The sequence below is a fragment of the Equus asinus genome, chromosome 11 (genome assembly GCF_041296235.1).
Source record: "Equus asinus isolate D_3611 breed Donkey chromosome 11, EquAss-T2T_v2, whole genome shotgun sequence".
Lineage (NCBI taxonomy): Eukaryota > Metazoa > Chordata > Mammalia > Perissodactyla > Equidae > Equus > Equus asinus.
In genome coordinates, this window is record NC_091800.1 from 3,999,660 (window position 1) to 4,016,563 (window position 16,904).

At 40.0% G+C, this 16,904-nt stretch overlaps 1 protein-coding gene and 1 long non-coding RNA gene across 8 annotated transcripts in view; one reads left to right on the plus strand and one right to left on the minus strand.

The window, feature by feature from the left end:
• The window catches only part of EEF1AKMT1 (EEF1A lysine methyltransferase 1), a 33,483-nt gene that overhangs the window by 16,162 nt on the left and 417 nt on the right, over positions 1 to 16,904 (minus strand). Inside the window, exon 1 of one of the 6 annotated variants that reach the window (XM_044777451.2) lies at positions 16,649 to 16,792. The exons of 4 other annotated variants lie outside the window; for them this stretch is intronic. The gene's annotated coding sequence lies outside the window, so the exon portion shown is untranslated. Of the gene's footprint in view, positions 1 to 16,648; positions 16,793 to 16,904 lie in introns of those variants that run through there. One more of the 6 variants, XM_070520388.1, reaches the window with a different exon arrangement.
• Positions 728 to 16,904, plus strand: part of LOC123288902 (uncharacterized) — a 68,001-nt gene continuing 51,824 nt past the window's right edge. For both annotated transcript variants that reach the window (XR_011506828.1, XR_011506829.1), the window contains exon 1: positions 728 to 14,493. This is a non-coding gene — a long non-coding RNA (uncharacterized lncRNA). The remainder of the gene's footprint in view (positions 14,494 to 16,904) is intronic.

The following is a 16,904-nucleotide window of genomic DNA, read 5'->3' on the forward strand; positions in this document are numbered from 1 at the left end:
TAGATTTATATAAAGTTCAAAAACAAGTATAACTAGGGGCCGGCCCGGTGGCGCAGCGGTTAAGTCCACACGTTCTGCTTCTCGGCGGCCGGGGGTTCGCTGGTTCGGATCCCGGGTGCGGACATGGCACTGCTTGGCAGCCATGCTGTGGTAGGCGTCCCACGTATAAAGTAGAGGAAGATGGGCACAGATGGTAGCTCAGAGCCAGGCTTCCTCAGCAAAAAGAGGAGGACTGGCAGTAGTTAGCTGAGGGCTAATCTTCCTCCAAAAAAAAAAAAAAAAACAAACAAAAAAACAAGTATAACTAAACCATGTTATTTAAGGAAGCATATAGGCCTATATTTATGAAAGATAGATTGATTTTATCGAAAACCTCCCCAAAGAGAAGACTCCAGGCGGAGATTCACTGATGAGTTCGATCAAACATTTAAAGATGAAATGTTGTTAATTTTATCATCCAGAAAACAGAGGAAAAAGGATACTTTGCAACTTGTTTTATGAAGCCACTGTAAATCTAACATGAAAACTTGTCAACCATTATAAAATAAAATCACAGACCAATGTTTCACATGACCATAGAAGCAAAAATTCTTTTTAAAAAAAATGGTATTCAGTTATTTTTTGTATTTTTTTAATTGAGTTCATAATAGTTTACATCAATGTGAGATTTCAGTTGTACATTATTTCTTGACTGTCACCACATAAGTGCTCCCCTTCACCCCCTGTGCCCACCCCCTACCCCCTTCCCCTGGTAACCACTGAACTGTTTTCTTTGTGTATGTGTTTGTTTATATTCCACATATGAGTGAAATCATCTGGTGTTTGTCTTTCTCAGTCTAGCTTATTTCGCTTAGCATAATTCCCTCCAGGTCCATCTATGTTGTTGCAAATGGGATGATTTTGTCCTTTTTTATGGCTGAGTAGTATTCCATTGTATATATATACACCACATCTTCTCTATCAAGTCATCAGTTGATGGGCGCTTGGATTGCTTCCATGTCTTGGCTATTGTGAATAGTGCTGCAGTGAACATAGGGGTGCATATGTTACTTTGGATTGTTGATTTCAAGTTGTTTGGGTAGATACCCAGTAGTGGGATAGCTGGGTCATATGGTATTTCTATTTTTAGTTTTCTGAGGAATCTCCATACTGTTTTCCACAGTGGCTGTACCAGTTTGCATTCCCACCAGCAGCATATGAGGGTCCCCTTTTCTCCACACCCTCTCTAACATTTGTTATTTTTAGTCTTAGTGATTTTAACAGGCGTAAGGTGGTATCTTAGTGTAGTTTTGATTTGCATTTCCCTGATGATAATGATGTTGAACATCTTTTCATGTGTTTATTGGCCATCTGCATATCTTCTTTGGAAAAATGTCAGATCACATCCTCTGCCCAGTTTTTGATCAGGCTGTTTGTTTTTTATTGTTCAGTTGTGTGAGTTCCTTACATATTATGGAGATTAACCGCTTGTCAGACATATGATTTGCAAATATTTTCTCCCCATTGGTGGGTTGTCTCTTTGTTTTGATCTTAGTTTCCCTGCAGAAGCTCTTTAGTCTGATGAACTCCCACTTGTTTATCTTTTCTTTTGTTTCCTTTCTCTGAGAAGACATTGTATTTGAAAAGATCCTTTTAAGTTCCATGTCAAAGAGTGTACTACCTACATTATCTTCCACGAGTTTTATGGTTTCAGGACTTATCATCAAGTCTTTGATCCATTTTGAGCTTATTTTTGTGTATGGCTTGAGACAACAGTCTACTTTCATTCTTTTGCATGTGGCTGTCCGGTTTTCCCAACACCATTTATTGAAGAGACTATCTTTTCTCCATTATATGTTCTTGGCACCTTTGTCAAAGATTAACTGTCTATAGATGTGCGGTTTTATTTCTGGGCTTTCAGTTCGGTTCCATTGATCTGTGTGCCTGTTTTTGTACCAGTACCATGCCGTTTTAATCACTATGGCTTTGTAGTACATTTTGAAGTCAGGGATTGTGATACCTCCAGCTTTGTTTTTTTTTTTTCTCAGGATTGCCTTAGCAATTTGGGGTCTTTGGTTGCCCCATATGAATTTTAGGATTCTTTGTTCTATTTCCATGAAGATGTCATTGGGATTCTGATTGGGATTGCATTGAATCTGTAGATTACTGTGGGTAGTACAGACATTTTAACTATGTTTATTCTTCCAATCCATGTGCATGGGATCTCTTTCCATCTCTTTGTCATTATCACTTTCTTTCAGTAATGTCTTATGGTTTCACCTCCTTCGTTAAGTTTATTCCTGAGTACTTTATTCTTTTAGTTGGGATTGTAAATTGAATTATATTCTTGAGTTCTCTTTCTCTAAGTTTGTTATTAGAGTATAGAAAAGCAACTGAGTTTTGTAAGTTGACTTTGTACCCTGCAATTTTACTGTAGTTGTTAATTATTTCTAATAGTTTTCCAATGGGTTCTTTAGGGTTTTCTAGATATAAGATCATGTCGTCTGCAAACAGAGAGAGTTTCACTTCTTCACTCCTTATTTGGATTCTTTTTATTCCTTTCTCTTGCCTAATTGCTGTGGCCAAAACCTCCAGTACTGTGTTGAATAAGAGTGGTGATAGAGGGCATCCTTTTCTCGTTCCTGTTCTCAGAGGGATGGCATTCAGTTTTTGCCCATTGAGTACGATGTTGGCTGTGGGTTTGTCATATATGGCCTTTATTATGTTGAGGTAGTTCCCTTCTATGCCCATTTTGTTCAGAGTTTTTATCATAAATGGCTGTTGGAGCTTGTCAAATTCTTTCTCTGCATCTACTGAGATGATCATGTGGTTTTTATTCCTCAACTTGTTGATGTGGTGTATCACATTGATTGATTTGCAGATATTGAACCATCCCTGTGCCCCTAAAATAAATCCCACTTGATCGTGCTGTATGATCTTTTTGATGTATTGCTGTATTCTGCTTGCCAAAATTTTGTTGAGGGTTTTTGCATCTATGTTCATAAGCAATATTAGGCTGTAGTTTTCCTTTTCTGTGTTGTCCTTGTCAGGCTTTGTTATCAGTGATGTTGGCCTCGTAGAATGTGTTAGGAAGTATTCCATATTCCCTAATTTTTTGGAATAGCTTGAGAAGGATAGGTATTAAATCCTCTCTTAAAATTTGGTAGAATTCCCCAGGGAAGCCGTTTGGTCCTGGGCTTTTATTCTTTGGGATGCTTTTGATTACTGTTTCAATCTCTTTCCTTGTGATTGGTCTGTTCAGAATCTGTTTCTTCTTTATTCAGCTTTGGGAGCTTGTAAGAGTCTAAGAATTTATCCATTTCCTCTAGATTATCCATTTTGTTGGCATATAGTTTTCACAGTATTCTGTTATAATCTATTGGATTGCTGTGGTGTCCATTGTTATTTCTCCTTTTTCATGTCTAATTTTGTTTACCTGAGCTTTCTCTCTTTGTTTCTTTGTAAGTCTGGCTAGGGGCTTGTCAATTTTATTTACTTTCTCAAGGAACCAGCTCTTTGTTTCATTGATCATTTCTGTTGCCTTTTTTGTTTCAATAGCATTTATTTCTGCTGATTTTCATTATTTCTCTCCTTCTGCTGACTTTGGGCTTTGTTTATTCTTTTTATAATTAAGTTAGGTGTAATTTGAAATTGCTAATTTGGGATTTTTCCTGTTGTTAAGGTGTGCCTGTATTGCGATGAATTTCCCCTTTTTTTGAGGAAGATTAGCTCTGAGCTAACTGCTGCCAATCTTCTTCTTTTTGCTGAGGAAAACTGGCCTTGAGCTAACATCTGTGCCCATGTTCCTCTACTTTATATGTGGGATGCCTACCACAGCACGGCGTGTCAAGCGGTGCCACGTCCACACCCGGTATCTGAACTGGCGAACTCTGGGCTGCCAAAGCGCAATGTGTGCACTTAACTGCTGCGTCACCAGGCCAGCCCCATGCAATGAATTTCCCTCTTAATACAGCTTTTGCTGCATCCCATGAGTTGGTATGGTATGTCATCATTTTTATTTGCCTCCAGATATTTTTTTTTTAAGATTTTATTTTTCCTTTTTCTCCCCAAACCCCCCCCGGTACATAGTTGTATATTTTCAGCTGTGGGTCCCTCTAGTTGTGGCATGTGGGGTGCCGCCCGCCCCAGCATGGCCTGATGAGCGGTGCCATGTCCACACCCAGGATCCAAACCAGCAAACCATGGGCTGCCAAAGTGGAATGTGCCAACTTAACAGCTGTGCCACAGGCAGGCCCAGAAGCAAAAATTCTTTACATTATATTAGCAAATTGAACCCAACAATATATAAAAAGGATAATACATTTTGACCAAGTTTGGTTTATCTCAAGACTATAAGGATGATTTAATACAGGGGTCAAGTATCAAAAAATACCCAGAGCTGAACAGTAGTTAAAGCTGTAAAAAGAGATTTTATTAGGACTATTGCAATACAGGAAAAGAGACTTCAGTATAGAACTGGGCTCAATTCAAAATACAGCCTGGGCGATTGGTAATTTACAGCCAAGGAGTAAGGGGAGTCAGTGGACGGAAAATTACTATGAGAAAACACGGAGTAAGGGGGATTCTGGCTAAACTGAATCAACAAGATTCTTTCTGAAGACAGGCCAGGTGATCAGACACCCCTCGGGGGCGCAGAGGAGGGAGAACGGGATCAGACAGTGAGAGTGGGGGTTCTGCTTCAAATGACTCAGCAGGGTTCTTGCTGAAACTGGATTTTACAGGGACATGCACAGATGGGCCTAGAGAAGGTTCAGGAGCCTGACTAAAGTGTGGTCAAGCAGAGAATCTTAGTCACAGGAAACTACAGCCTGTAGGCCACATCATATTGTGTACAACTGCTTTTATGATAAGCCTAAAATATTTACTATTCAGCCCTTAACAGAAAAAATTTGCTGACCTCTGGTTTAATAGTATAAAAGAGAAAAGCCATATGATCATTTGTATGGATACTACAAAAGCATTTGACAAAATTCGACATCCATTCATGTTAAAAACTAGCAAACTAGGTACAGAAGAGAACTTGAGTCTGAGAAAGGGTATCTACAAAAAATATAAAGTTCATATTTTACTTAGTAGTGAAACACTGAAGGCTTTCTCTCTAAGCTCAGGAACCAGGAATGATATCCTATCTCACCACGTTTATTTAACATTGTCCTGGCCTTTCCAGATAATACAAAAAGGCCAAAAAAAAAAAGCAAGCATAAAGATTGGAAAGGAAGAAATGTCCCTATTTGTAGCCATGATTATTCACAGAGAAAATCCTAAGGAAACACTACCCTCATCCAGGTGATCAAGGTCAGCATGAATGGAGATAAGTCATATCAACAACACGTATCCTTGATATGTTGTGATGAGAATGGCACTTCACCTTTATGTTCTTCCTCCCCAAAACCTCATGATCCCAGTGCAATCAGAACAAAAAATTGGACAAGCCCTAACGAAGAGACATTCTACAAAATACCTGACCAGTAATTATGAAAACTGTCAGGTCATCAAAAACAAGGAAAATCTGAGAAACTGCCAAGCCCAGAGGAGCCTAAGGAGACATGTGATTAAATGTGATGTAGTGTCCTAGACAGGATCAGGGAAAGAAAAGGGATATTAGGGGAAAACTAAGGAGATGTGAATAAAGTATGGACTTTGGTTAATAATAATGTATCAATGTTGTTTCATTCATTGTGACAAATGTACCACACTAACACAAAATGTTAATAACAGGGAAACTGGGTATAGGTATATAGGAACTCACTGTACTATCTTTGCAATTTTTCTGTAAATCTAAACTATTCTAAAATAAAGTTTACTTTAAAACAATTTTAAGGAAGCATCACCGACCCCAACAACAAAAACTACTAGAACTTATAAGTGAGATTATCAAAGTTTCAGAACACAAGATCAATACAGAAAAATAAATTGCACTTCTGCATTCTAGCAGCAAATAAATGGAAATAAAATTTAAAGGCAATTTTACATAAATAGTGTAAAAAATACTTAGGTATATATTTAATGAAGATTTTGTAAGATTTCTATACTAAAAACTATAAAGCATTGCCGAAAGAAATGAGAGAAGACCTAAATAAAAACAGAGGTATACTATGATCATGAATTGGAAGAATCAGTATTATTAAGGTGTCAATTCTCCCGAAACTGATCAATAGATTCAACATAATCTCAAGCAGAGTTATTTATTTATTTAAAAAGAGAAATTGACATGCTGGTTCTAAAATTTATTTAAACATTTATTCATTGAACGATATTAGGATTATTTCCAGTTCTTGGCTATTATGAATGAAGCTACTATGAACATCTGCATGAAGGTTTCACATTTTTTTCCTGGATTAATAAAGCTTTAATTAGATATACATCAAACATGGCACTAAACCATTTATCAGTATTTTGGCTAGCTTATGGATCCTCAGCATGGGAAACAGATGGGCAAAACAAAAGCAGACAAACGACACAAGTAAACCAAAAGAATGGCAATGCAGGGGCCAGCCCTGTGGCCAAGTGGTCAAGTTCGTGTGCTCTGCTTCAGTGGCTCAGGGTTTCACTGGTTCGGATCCTGGGTGCGGACATGGCACTGCTCATCAAGCCATGCTGAGGCGGTGTCCCACATAGCAGAACTAGAAGGGCCTACAACTTGAATATACAACTATGTACTGGGGGAGTGGAAGGGGGGAGAAGGAGGAGGAGGAAGAGGGGGAGGGGGAGGGGTAGGAGGAAAGATTGGCAACAGATGTTAGCTCAGGTACCAGTCTTTACAAAAAAAAAAAAAAGAATGGCAATGCTGATGCGAATGTAGTGATATTGGTATGCTCTCTAATGTGGGTAACAATTTAAATTGGCATAATCTCCTTCTGGACAGGAATTTGACAATCTGGACATAAGAACATTCTTCCTTTCTGACCCAATTCTCATTCCTAAGCTTTTTATTTTGAAATAGTTATAGATTCACAGGAAGTTGAAAAAATAATACAAAGAGGTCCATGTATCCTTCACCTGTTTTCCCCCAAAGGTAACATCTTACATATTTTACAAAATCAGGAAACTGACAATGGTACAATCTATAGACCTCATTCAGAGTTCACCCATTTTACACACTCACTTGTGTGTGTGTGGTTCTATATAGGGCTAATACATGTATAGATTTGTGGAACCACTGCAACAGGCAAAACACATAAAAGTTGCAGCACCACAGAGGTTTGCTGGACATCCCTTCAGAGTCATACCCCGTCTACCCTTCCCTGCCTCCATTCCTAACTCCCGGAAAGCACTAATCTGTTGTCCATTTTGAGAATTTTATTACATCAAGAATTTTTTATAAATGGAATCACATATTTGCATAACCTTTGATTGACTTTTCCTACTCAGTATAATTCCCCTGAGACTGAGGTTCATCTGAGTTGTGGTGTATACCAACAGTTCACTCCTTTTGGAGATTCACCCTTTTTAAACAGCTCACTCCTTTCTACTGCTGAGCAGTAATCCATGGTATGGCCACACTTTGTCTAACCACTCACCCACTAGAAGACATCTGGATGGTTCCCAATTTTAGGCTATTATAAAAGGAGCTGCTATGAACATTCAGGTACAGGTCTCTGTGTGGACACACATTTTCATTTCTCGGGGATAAATGTCCAGGAGTAGGATGCAGGATTGTATGGTAAGACTAAGTTTATTTTGAGAACATCAAAATGATTTATTTCATAATGGTGAATTATAAAAGATGTTCTCATCAAATTAAGAACTGAATTCCTGAAATATGAAGTTCGCTGTGGCCAGAGAGGTTGGAGTTCTCTTTGTAATACTGCAGATTATTGTAGAAATATTTAAGCAATCTGTGCAATTTTTAAAACAGCTTTATTAATATTTAATTACTATAAAATCTGTCCATTTAAAATGTATAATTCAATGGCTTATAGTATATTCAGAGCAACCATTACCACAAATTTTATTTTACTTAATTTTTTTGCTGAGGAAGATTTGCTCTGAGCTAACATCTGTGCCAATCTTCCTCTATTTTGTATGTGGGTCACCGCCATGGCATGGCTGCCGATGAGTGGTGTAGGTCTGTGCCCAGGAACTGAACTCAGGCCACCAAAGCAGAGTGCACCACACTTAACCACTAGACCATGAGGCCAGCCCCTACCACAAATTTTAGAACATTTTCATCACTCCCAAAGGAAACCCCATACCCATTAGCAATTAATCTCAACTTCTCCACACAAACTCAGCCCTAGGTAACCACTAATCTACTTTCTGTCTCTATACATTTGATTATTCCACGTTTCATACAGATGGAATCATATAATATGTGGTCTTTTGTGAATAGTTCAATGTTTTTTGAGAAACTGCCAAAACTTTCTCCAGCATGGCTGTAACATTTTACATTCCCACCAGCAGTGCATCACAGATTCAGTTTCTTTGCATCTCCCCCAGGATTTGGTATTTATTATTTCTGCCATTTCAATGGGTGTATAGTGCTAGCTCATGGTAGTTTCAATTTACATTTCCTGAATACTTAATGATGTCAAACATCCTTTCATATGCTTATGTGCTATCCATATACTCTGGTGAAATATCTGCTCATGTTTTTTTGATCATACTCTTACTGGACTGTGTTTTTACTGTGGAGTTTTGAGAGTTCTTTATGCAATTTTACATATATTCTGCATACAAGTCCTTTGTCAGATAGGTAGCTTGAAAATATCATCTTCCAGTATTTAGCTTGTTTTTTCATCCTCTTCACAGGTTCTCTTACAGAGCAAAAGTTTTTAATTGTAGTGAAATCAAATATATCAATGTTTTCTTTTACAGGTCTTGCTTTTGGTGCCACGTATAAGAAAGATTTGCCAGGCCCCAAGTCCCAAAGAATTTCTGTGTAAAACTTCTAGCAGTCTTATAGTTGTACATTTAAATCTCTGATCCACTTTGAAATAATGACTTTTCACCTGAGGCCAGGCTCTTTGCTGGGCGAGGGGCAGGGCCGGGAGTCTCTGGATGTCCGATAGCTGTAGCACTGTTTGTTGAAAGGGGTATTTTAAAAATTGCTTTTTTGCTTTTGTCAAAAATCAGCTGGGCATATTTGTGTGGGTCTATTTCTGGGTTCTCTGTTCTTTCCAATCGATCTGCGCATCTTCTCTCTCTGACATCACCACACTATCTTGATACCTGTGGCTATACATTAATTCTTAAAATCAGGGAGCATGAGTCTTTCTATGTTACTCTTCACTCAGAATTATTTTAGGTAGTCTAGTTCTTTTGCCTTTCCACACACATTTTAGCATAAGCTTGCCTATAATTTCAAAAAATATGGCTGGGAAATTGATAGGAATCGTGTTAAATCTGTATATCAATTTAGGGAGAACTGACATCTTTGCTATGTGAAGTCTTCCAATCCACGAAATAGGGTACATCTCTCCATTTAGTTAGTTCTTTGATTTATTTTATCAGCCTTTTAAAAATTTCAGCATACAGTTTCTGGACATGTTTTGCTAGATTTATACCTAACTATTTAATTTTGGGAAAGGGATTGTAAATTGTTTTAAATTTCAGTTTCAATGTATTAAATGCTAATATTTAGAAATAGCACTGATTTTTTGTGTGTGTGAGGAAGATTTTTGCTGAGCTAACATCTGTGCCAGTCTTCCTCTATTTTATATGGGATGCTGCCACAGCATGGCTTGATGAGCAGTGCTAGGTCTGTGCCTGAGATCCGAACCTGCGAAACCCAGGACACCGAAGTGGACCATGCGAACTTTACCACTATGCCCCAGGACTGGCTCCTATATGACTAACTTTTATGTTTTGATCTCTCCTGTAAGCATGAGGAACTCACTCAGATTAGTTCTAGGAGCTTCTTTATGTATTCCTTCAGATGTTCTACTGAGAAGTCATGCGTCTGTAAAGAGGGATAGTTTTATTTCTTCCTTTCCAATCTGGATACCATTGTGCTGGATGATACAGTATTAGGAGTATGGACTCTGGGGCCAACTTACTTAGATTTAAATCAGGGCTCTGGCACCTACTGCCTGCACAGCTTTGAGCAAGTTTTTCGCTGCTTTGTGCCTCAAATTTCTCATCTATCAAATGGAGATATTAACACCTACTTAATAGGGTTATTGTGAGTTAAATGGGTTACCAGCTATAAAGTGCCTAATAGTCCTTGGCACACAGTAGGAAAACAAATATTACCTATCATTACTGCATGAAGTTGCAGCATATCATTAACAATATGGTATCCATGATAACTACTAAACAGGATACTTTAGTACTGTCATAATGACTGTCCACTTTACAGTGAATTGGCAGAAAAGTGAATGAGTGAATCTGGACCATAGGAAATCAATAATTTCAAGGGAATAACATGAAGTGTGATAGGAAACTTAAGCATGACTCATCACAACTATTATATTCACAGATTTAAGATATATACATATTTTCCTCATTTTAACAACTATGAAATCAGGACGTGACTTTAAAATAATGGTGTGTAGCATGTTTTCTCAAAGTGATGGTACATTCTTACAATCCATGGTGTCCCAGATTTGATGAAATGTAGTCATCACTCTATCAATTGTAGGCAATAATTCAGTGAAACCACCATGTAGTAAATCCATCATTTTATAGCCTCAAAATAAAGTGGTCAGAAAGAGGTGAGACAGTTCTGGAGGGTGCAAACATCCAAATGGTATTCATGGGAATGGATGGCGAAAGAGAGTATATATAAAAGCTATTAGAGGACTCTGGGAGGACTGTCTCCATACGCAGATAACGGCAGTGGCGCCATCTGTCTGATGTGACTATTTTGGAACTCTAGAGTCTATTCAAAGGCTTGCAACTTCCAGGAGAAGACTTAAACTGTGGTTAATTTCAGTCAGTTTTGGCACTTAGCATGGCAGTGGCCACCCATCCCCCACTCCTCATTCCTGCGTCAGGAAGCTTTGCACATGTTCCTGTTTTGTGCTCAGGTCTTAATTGATAGAGCTGACTGAGTGAGGACATGCAGAGTTCAATGCCATTGAAAGAAAAGTTTAACGTTATTCACAGTTCCCCTAGAAATGACAGGCACAGTGTACCATGAAGGGCCACATGAAATGTGTCACATGCAGGCACAAGGAAGCAGAGAGAAAGAGAGAGAACTGGGACTATGCCCTCATTGCTAGGTTAGTAGAAAGGAAAGGGATGTCCCCTACTGGGCAGGAAGTGAAAATACACATTCTATGGTTTGTGGTTGCAAGGTTCCTTGGCTTGCAGGGAAGATGGAAACATCTTTGGCCGTTAGTTTGGCCCTGTAATAATGCATGCCAAACAGACAAATACAAAATCTAAGAACACAGTTTCAACAGTTCCAGGAGCAGCTTGTATGCAATTTGTGGGAGCAAAATAGGCAATAAGGACTCTGTCCTTCAAATATCGGGGCTCTGTGTTCCGATCACCAGTTACCACTTCTGATCGTGGAGAAACAGACACTGAGCCAGGCAGCCATTATTGCAAGGCTCCCATTGTTGTGAGCATTTCCCCCACAGCTGAAGCAATTTTGAGGTGGAGCTAAAAGGCCAGCACATTTTTACCCCTTTCATTTTTCTCTTTTTCCCCTCTTGAGAGCCAGACATTTAAGGACTACACCATTAGAAAAAGCAACCACATATATGGGGAAATTTAGAAAGTCACATGTATGCCCAGGAACAGGTGTGGGCTCAGAAAAGACCTGAGAAGACCTTAAGTTTACACCTCAGGCTGATCCTCAGCACAGAGACAGCCTAGAACAATCAAAAACCCAAAAATAATGAATAAAACAATAACAAAAAACAGAAAATTCTGGGGAAGGGGGAGAATCTGATTTCCAGTTACTACTACTACATTATTAGATTCAAATATCCAGTTTTCAACAACAACAAAAAATCACAAGACATACAAAGAAACAGGAAAGTATGGCCCATTCAAAGGAAAAAAGTAAATCAACAGAAACCATCCCTGAGAAAGATCAGATGGCAGACCTACTAGACAAAGACTTTAAAACAACTGTCCTAAAGATGCTAAAAGAACTAAAGGAATATGTGGAAAAAGTTAAGAAAATGATATATGAACAAAATGGAAATATCAGTAGAGACAGAAAACATAAAAAGAAACCAAAAGGAAATTCTGGAGCTGAATATTACAATAACTAAAATGAAAAATTCACTAGAGGGATTCAAAAGCCGATTGGAGCAGGCATTAGAATGAGCAAACTTGGAGATAAAATAAGTGGAATTGGGGGCCAGCCCTGTGGCTGAGTGGTTAAGTTCGTTTGCTCCGCTTCAGCAGCCCAGGGTTCACCGGTTCAAATCCCGGGCGTGGACATGGCACTGCTCATCAGGCCATGTTGAGGCGGTGTCCCACATGCCACAACTAGAAACACCCTCAACTAAAATATACAACTATGTACTGGGGGGATTTGGGGAGAAAAAGCAGAAAAAAAAAAAGATTGGCAACAGTTGTTAGCTCAGGTGCCAATCTCTAAATAAATAAATAAGTGGAATTATCGAGTTGAGGAAAGAAAGAAAAAAAACTGAAGAAAAGTGAACAGAGCCTAAGGGACCTGGGGGACACCATCAAGTGGGCCAACACACACATTGTGGGAGTCCCAGAAAGAGAAGAAAGGGAAAGGGACAGAGAGATTATTTGAAGAAATAATGGCTGAACACTTGCCAAATTAGGTGAAAGACACTAATATAAACATCTAAGAAGCTTAATGAACTCTTAGTAGGATGAACTCAAAGACAGCCACAGTGATGCACACTGTAATCAAAATATCGAAAGCCAAAAGACAGAATCTTAAAAGCACCAAGAGAGGTAACTTGTCAAGTATAAGGCATCACGAATAAGATTATCAGATTTCTCACTGGGAACTTTGGAGGCCAGAAGGCAATGGACTGAAATATGCAAAGTGTTGAAAGAAACAAAAAGAACCACCAAAAATCTTACATTCAGCAAAAATGTCTTTCAAAAGTGAGGGAGAAATCAAGACATTCCCAAATAAACAAAAGCTGAAGGAGTTTGTTACCAATAGACATGCCCTGCAAGAAACGGTAAAGTGTGTCCTTGAGGTTGAAATGAAAGGAAACTAGACAGTGACTCAAAGCCGTATGAAGAAATAAAGATGTCAGTAAAGGTAAATATATAGATGATTATAAAAGCCAGTATTATTGTAACTTTGATTTGTAATTCTACTTTTTGTTTTCTGCATGGTTCAAGAGACTAATACTCAAGTGTCCATCAACAGATGAATGGATATACACACAAAGGAATATTATTCAGCCTTAAATAGGAAGGAAATTTTGACGTATGCTACACACACCATGGATGAATCTTGAAGATGTCATGCTAAGTGATATAAGCCAGTCACAAAAGACAAATACTGTATGATTCTACTTATATGAGGTACCTAGAGTAGTCAAATTCACAGAGACGGAAAGTGGAATGGGGTTGCCAGGGGCTGGGGGCGGGGAGGAACAGGGAGTTGCTTAATGTGCGTAGAGTTTGTTTTACAAGACGAAAAGAGTTCTGGAGATGGACGGTGGTGATGGTTGCACAACGGTATGTATGTACTTACAGCTACTGAACTGTACACTTAAAAGTGGGTAAGATGGTAAATTTTATGTTATGTGTAGATCACCACAATAAAAATATTGGGAACAAATGTTACTAGAGTGAACAGCAGTGAGGTGTTAACTGGGTAATTAGATTGGGTTAGATAGACATAAGGTTCTGGCTATTAGGGAATGTTTCCCTCAAGAAGTGTTATTTAAACTGACGGTTAAAGAATAACAAGGCAAAGAAAGGAGAAGGAGCATTCAAGGTAGAGGAAACAGCACTTACACTGAGTAGTAAAAGAACTGATTCATTAACAGTTCAAGGTAAACTAGGAGTAATCTCAAAAGAACTGCCTACTAACACAGCAATAAAACAACGTTCTCATTGAACTGATAATCTGACTTTAATTGTTTGATAGTTTCGTTTATATTTAATTTGAGAAAGTGTTTGGTTCTATAGTTGTATAAAAATCAAAAGCAGGATGAATTATTTACTTTTGAGGTTATAATTTAGAATAAAAATTACCCAAATCAACAGAGAGGTGTCTGTAGCAGTCTTGCCGAGGAATGCTATGAAGGCCTGAAATGAGTAATTTTAGTTTACGGCAATAAGCACAAAGAATACATTTTTAGGAAAGTATACCAGGAACTATCAGGCTGGAGAACCTCCAAGTGGAAATTCCAAAGATTAGCGTCTGTGCAGGCTGAGCTAAGACCGAGAGAACACAGCAAACTGATCTGCAAACTACTAAAAGGTTTCATTTTGGTTTGGTATTTCAGGATTGAGTCTCTTTCATTCAGGAAGAGAATCAGGCAACAAGGAAAACCCAGTGTCTCCTGGCAGAGTTGAAGCATACAACCAGTGCCCAATCAAAGCTGCTCCACGATACTGCCTAGAAGAGTCGAAGGACAAAGAAAAGTACGTGTATGTATGTATACACATACGTGTGTGTCCATAGGCATTCATATAGGCACATACATATCTATACATGTGTATATCCTCGATATAGACAGGAATATTTGAATTCATATTTATTAATACTAAACACTTTCCACAGCTGCATCTGTGGAAAAGGGCTTTGAAACTGCAGCTTAAAAACCTGTTAGCTAATCATTTATAAACAAAACATGAAAACGATAAAAAGGGGCTAGCCTGGTGGCACAGTGGTTAAGTTCACACGTTCTGCTTCCGCGGCCCAGGGTTTGCCAGTTCAGACCCCAGGTGCGGACCTGTGCGCCGCTTGTCGAACCACACTGTGGCAGATGTCCCACACATAAAATAGAGGAAGATAGGCATGGATGTTAACTCAGGGCCAGTCTTCCTCAGCAAAGAAGAGGAAGATTGGTGGCAGATGTTAGCTCAGGGCTAATCTTCCTCAAAAAAAAAAAAGAAAGAAAGAAAACCATAAAAAAGTCCAGCTGACTTTAAGTACAAAACAAAGAATTCCAAAGAGCAGTTTAAGCAAACTATTTTCATAGTTGTAAAAGGCAATTAAATTTCAATCTATATTTTAGTACAAATTTCATCCCAAAATAAGTTTATTTTTTTCGGGATCCAAACTGGAAAACTCCAGGCTGCCCAAGCAGAACATACAAACTTCACCTCTGCACCGCCCAGAGGCCAGAAAGCTTATTTTTAAAGCTGATCAGATCCATTCATTTGCTAACCATTTATTGAGGCAGCACCTTGTCCTTAGCAAAGGCAATCAAAGTCCCTGTCCTCTTGGAGGTTACATTCTAGTGAGGCAGAGAGATTATAAACAGAAATAAAACATATGTTGGAGATGATAAGATCAATGGAGGAACAAGTAGACAGTGCAGGGGGCTGCAATTTTAGCACAGAATGTTTCCTACAGTATTAAAGTGGGTTTGAGTGTATCACTTCTTAAGTGGGAAAAATTGAAATGTGTTTATATAATAAACATTACTAAAGACAACTAAATGAACTTTAGTTTTAACATACTAGTGTTTTTACTTAAGTCACTATTTTATCATATCTTTAGCACTGCATTATTTAAAAATTTTCTAAGTGGGTTTGTGAGATTGCTGTGAAAGAGATTTTCAAGACCAAAAGAGTTGGGGAGTGCTGTTACATGATTGTGAAACTGCTGCTCAGCCGCACGCGGCTCGTCTCTAGATCAGCGGCTCTCCCCGCAGCCAGCGAAGATCCCACCCCCAGAACATTGGGCAGTGTGTGGAGACGTTCTTGGTTGTCATAACTGGGGAGGGAGCTACTGGCATTTATGGAGTAGAGGCCAGTTTCCAGGACAACTGTCCACAACAAAGAACTATCTGGCCCCAAAGGTCAATAGTGCTACGGTTGAGAAACCCTGCTCTAGACAGAAGGACACGCAGACAGACAACCGTGATGATGCGGTGGGCGCTGTTGAAGCCCGGTTCGGCGCCAGGGGACGAGAGTGAGCACGTGGCGGTAGAGGACAGAAGCGCAGGCGCAGGCAGGGAGCCCGGCCTGGAGGGAGAGGAAGGCTGAGCCGCGAGGACTCCAGAAGGCAGGCGGAGCAGGGGGCTGGACGCAGGGACGCGCGGGGTCGGCAGGGAGCAGCAGGCTCCGAGCAGCCGCGGTCACACTCTGTTCCTTTCGAGCGCTTAACTCGATGTAACCAATGTAACCTTAGAAAGTTATATGTAAATCCAATCGCATTTCAAAGTATAAAATTCTTCAATTTCCATATATCAAATTCACTTAACACAAGACGCTCCCTCCCCCAGTGTATAAATCCCAACAGTATCGCCCCGCCTTCTGCAAGTAATGTGGGGGAGGCAGCGGGGCCCAGTGGACAGAGCGTTAACCCAGGCTCCCCAGACTGCCCGTGACCTGGGGGAGAGGGGACGCCCGGCCCGGCTTGGGAGCCTCGGTCCGGGAACGCAGGGCGGCCTAGACGGCGCCGAAACCCTGGGTGCACATCGCTGCGCCATTCCACCCCGAACGCGCTCCACCGTCAGAAAAGGGCTGTCATCTTCTATTTTCGTCTTTGCATAAGTAGTTACCTTCACCTAAAATGCTTATCTTTCCCTTCCCCAAATTCTATTTATCCCGTTATTTCTAAAATTACCTTTAAAAAACAGAGGTAAAGTTTACCTCCAGTGAAATTCAGATAACGTACTAGGCGCCGAGGGCCGTGACCCGCAGCCCCTCGCGCGCGCAGCCCCCGCCGGGACGCCTTCCGTCGGGCCCCTCCCGCCGAGGCGGCCCCGCGCCCACCCCGCCCGCCGCCCCACGCGAACCCCGGCCCAGGCACGGCCTCGCCGGGCCGGGCTCCCTCTCGGCTCGCTGCAGCTCGCCGGCCGCGGCCTGGAGCCCCTGGCTGA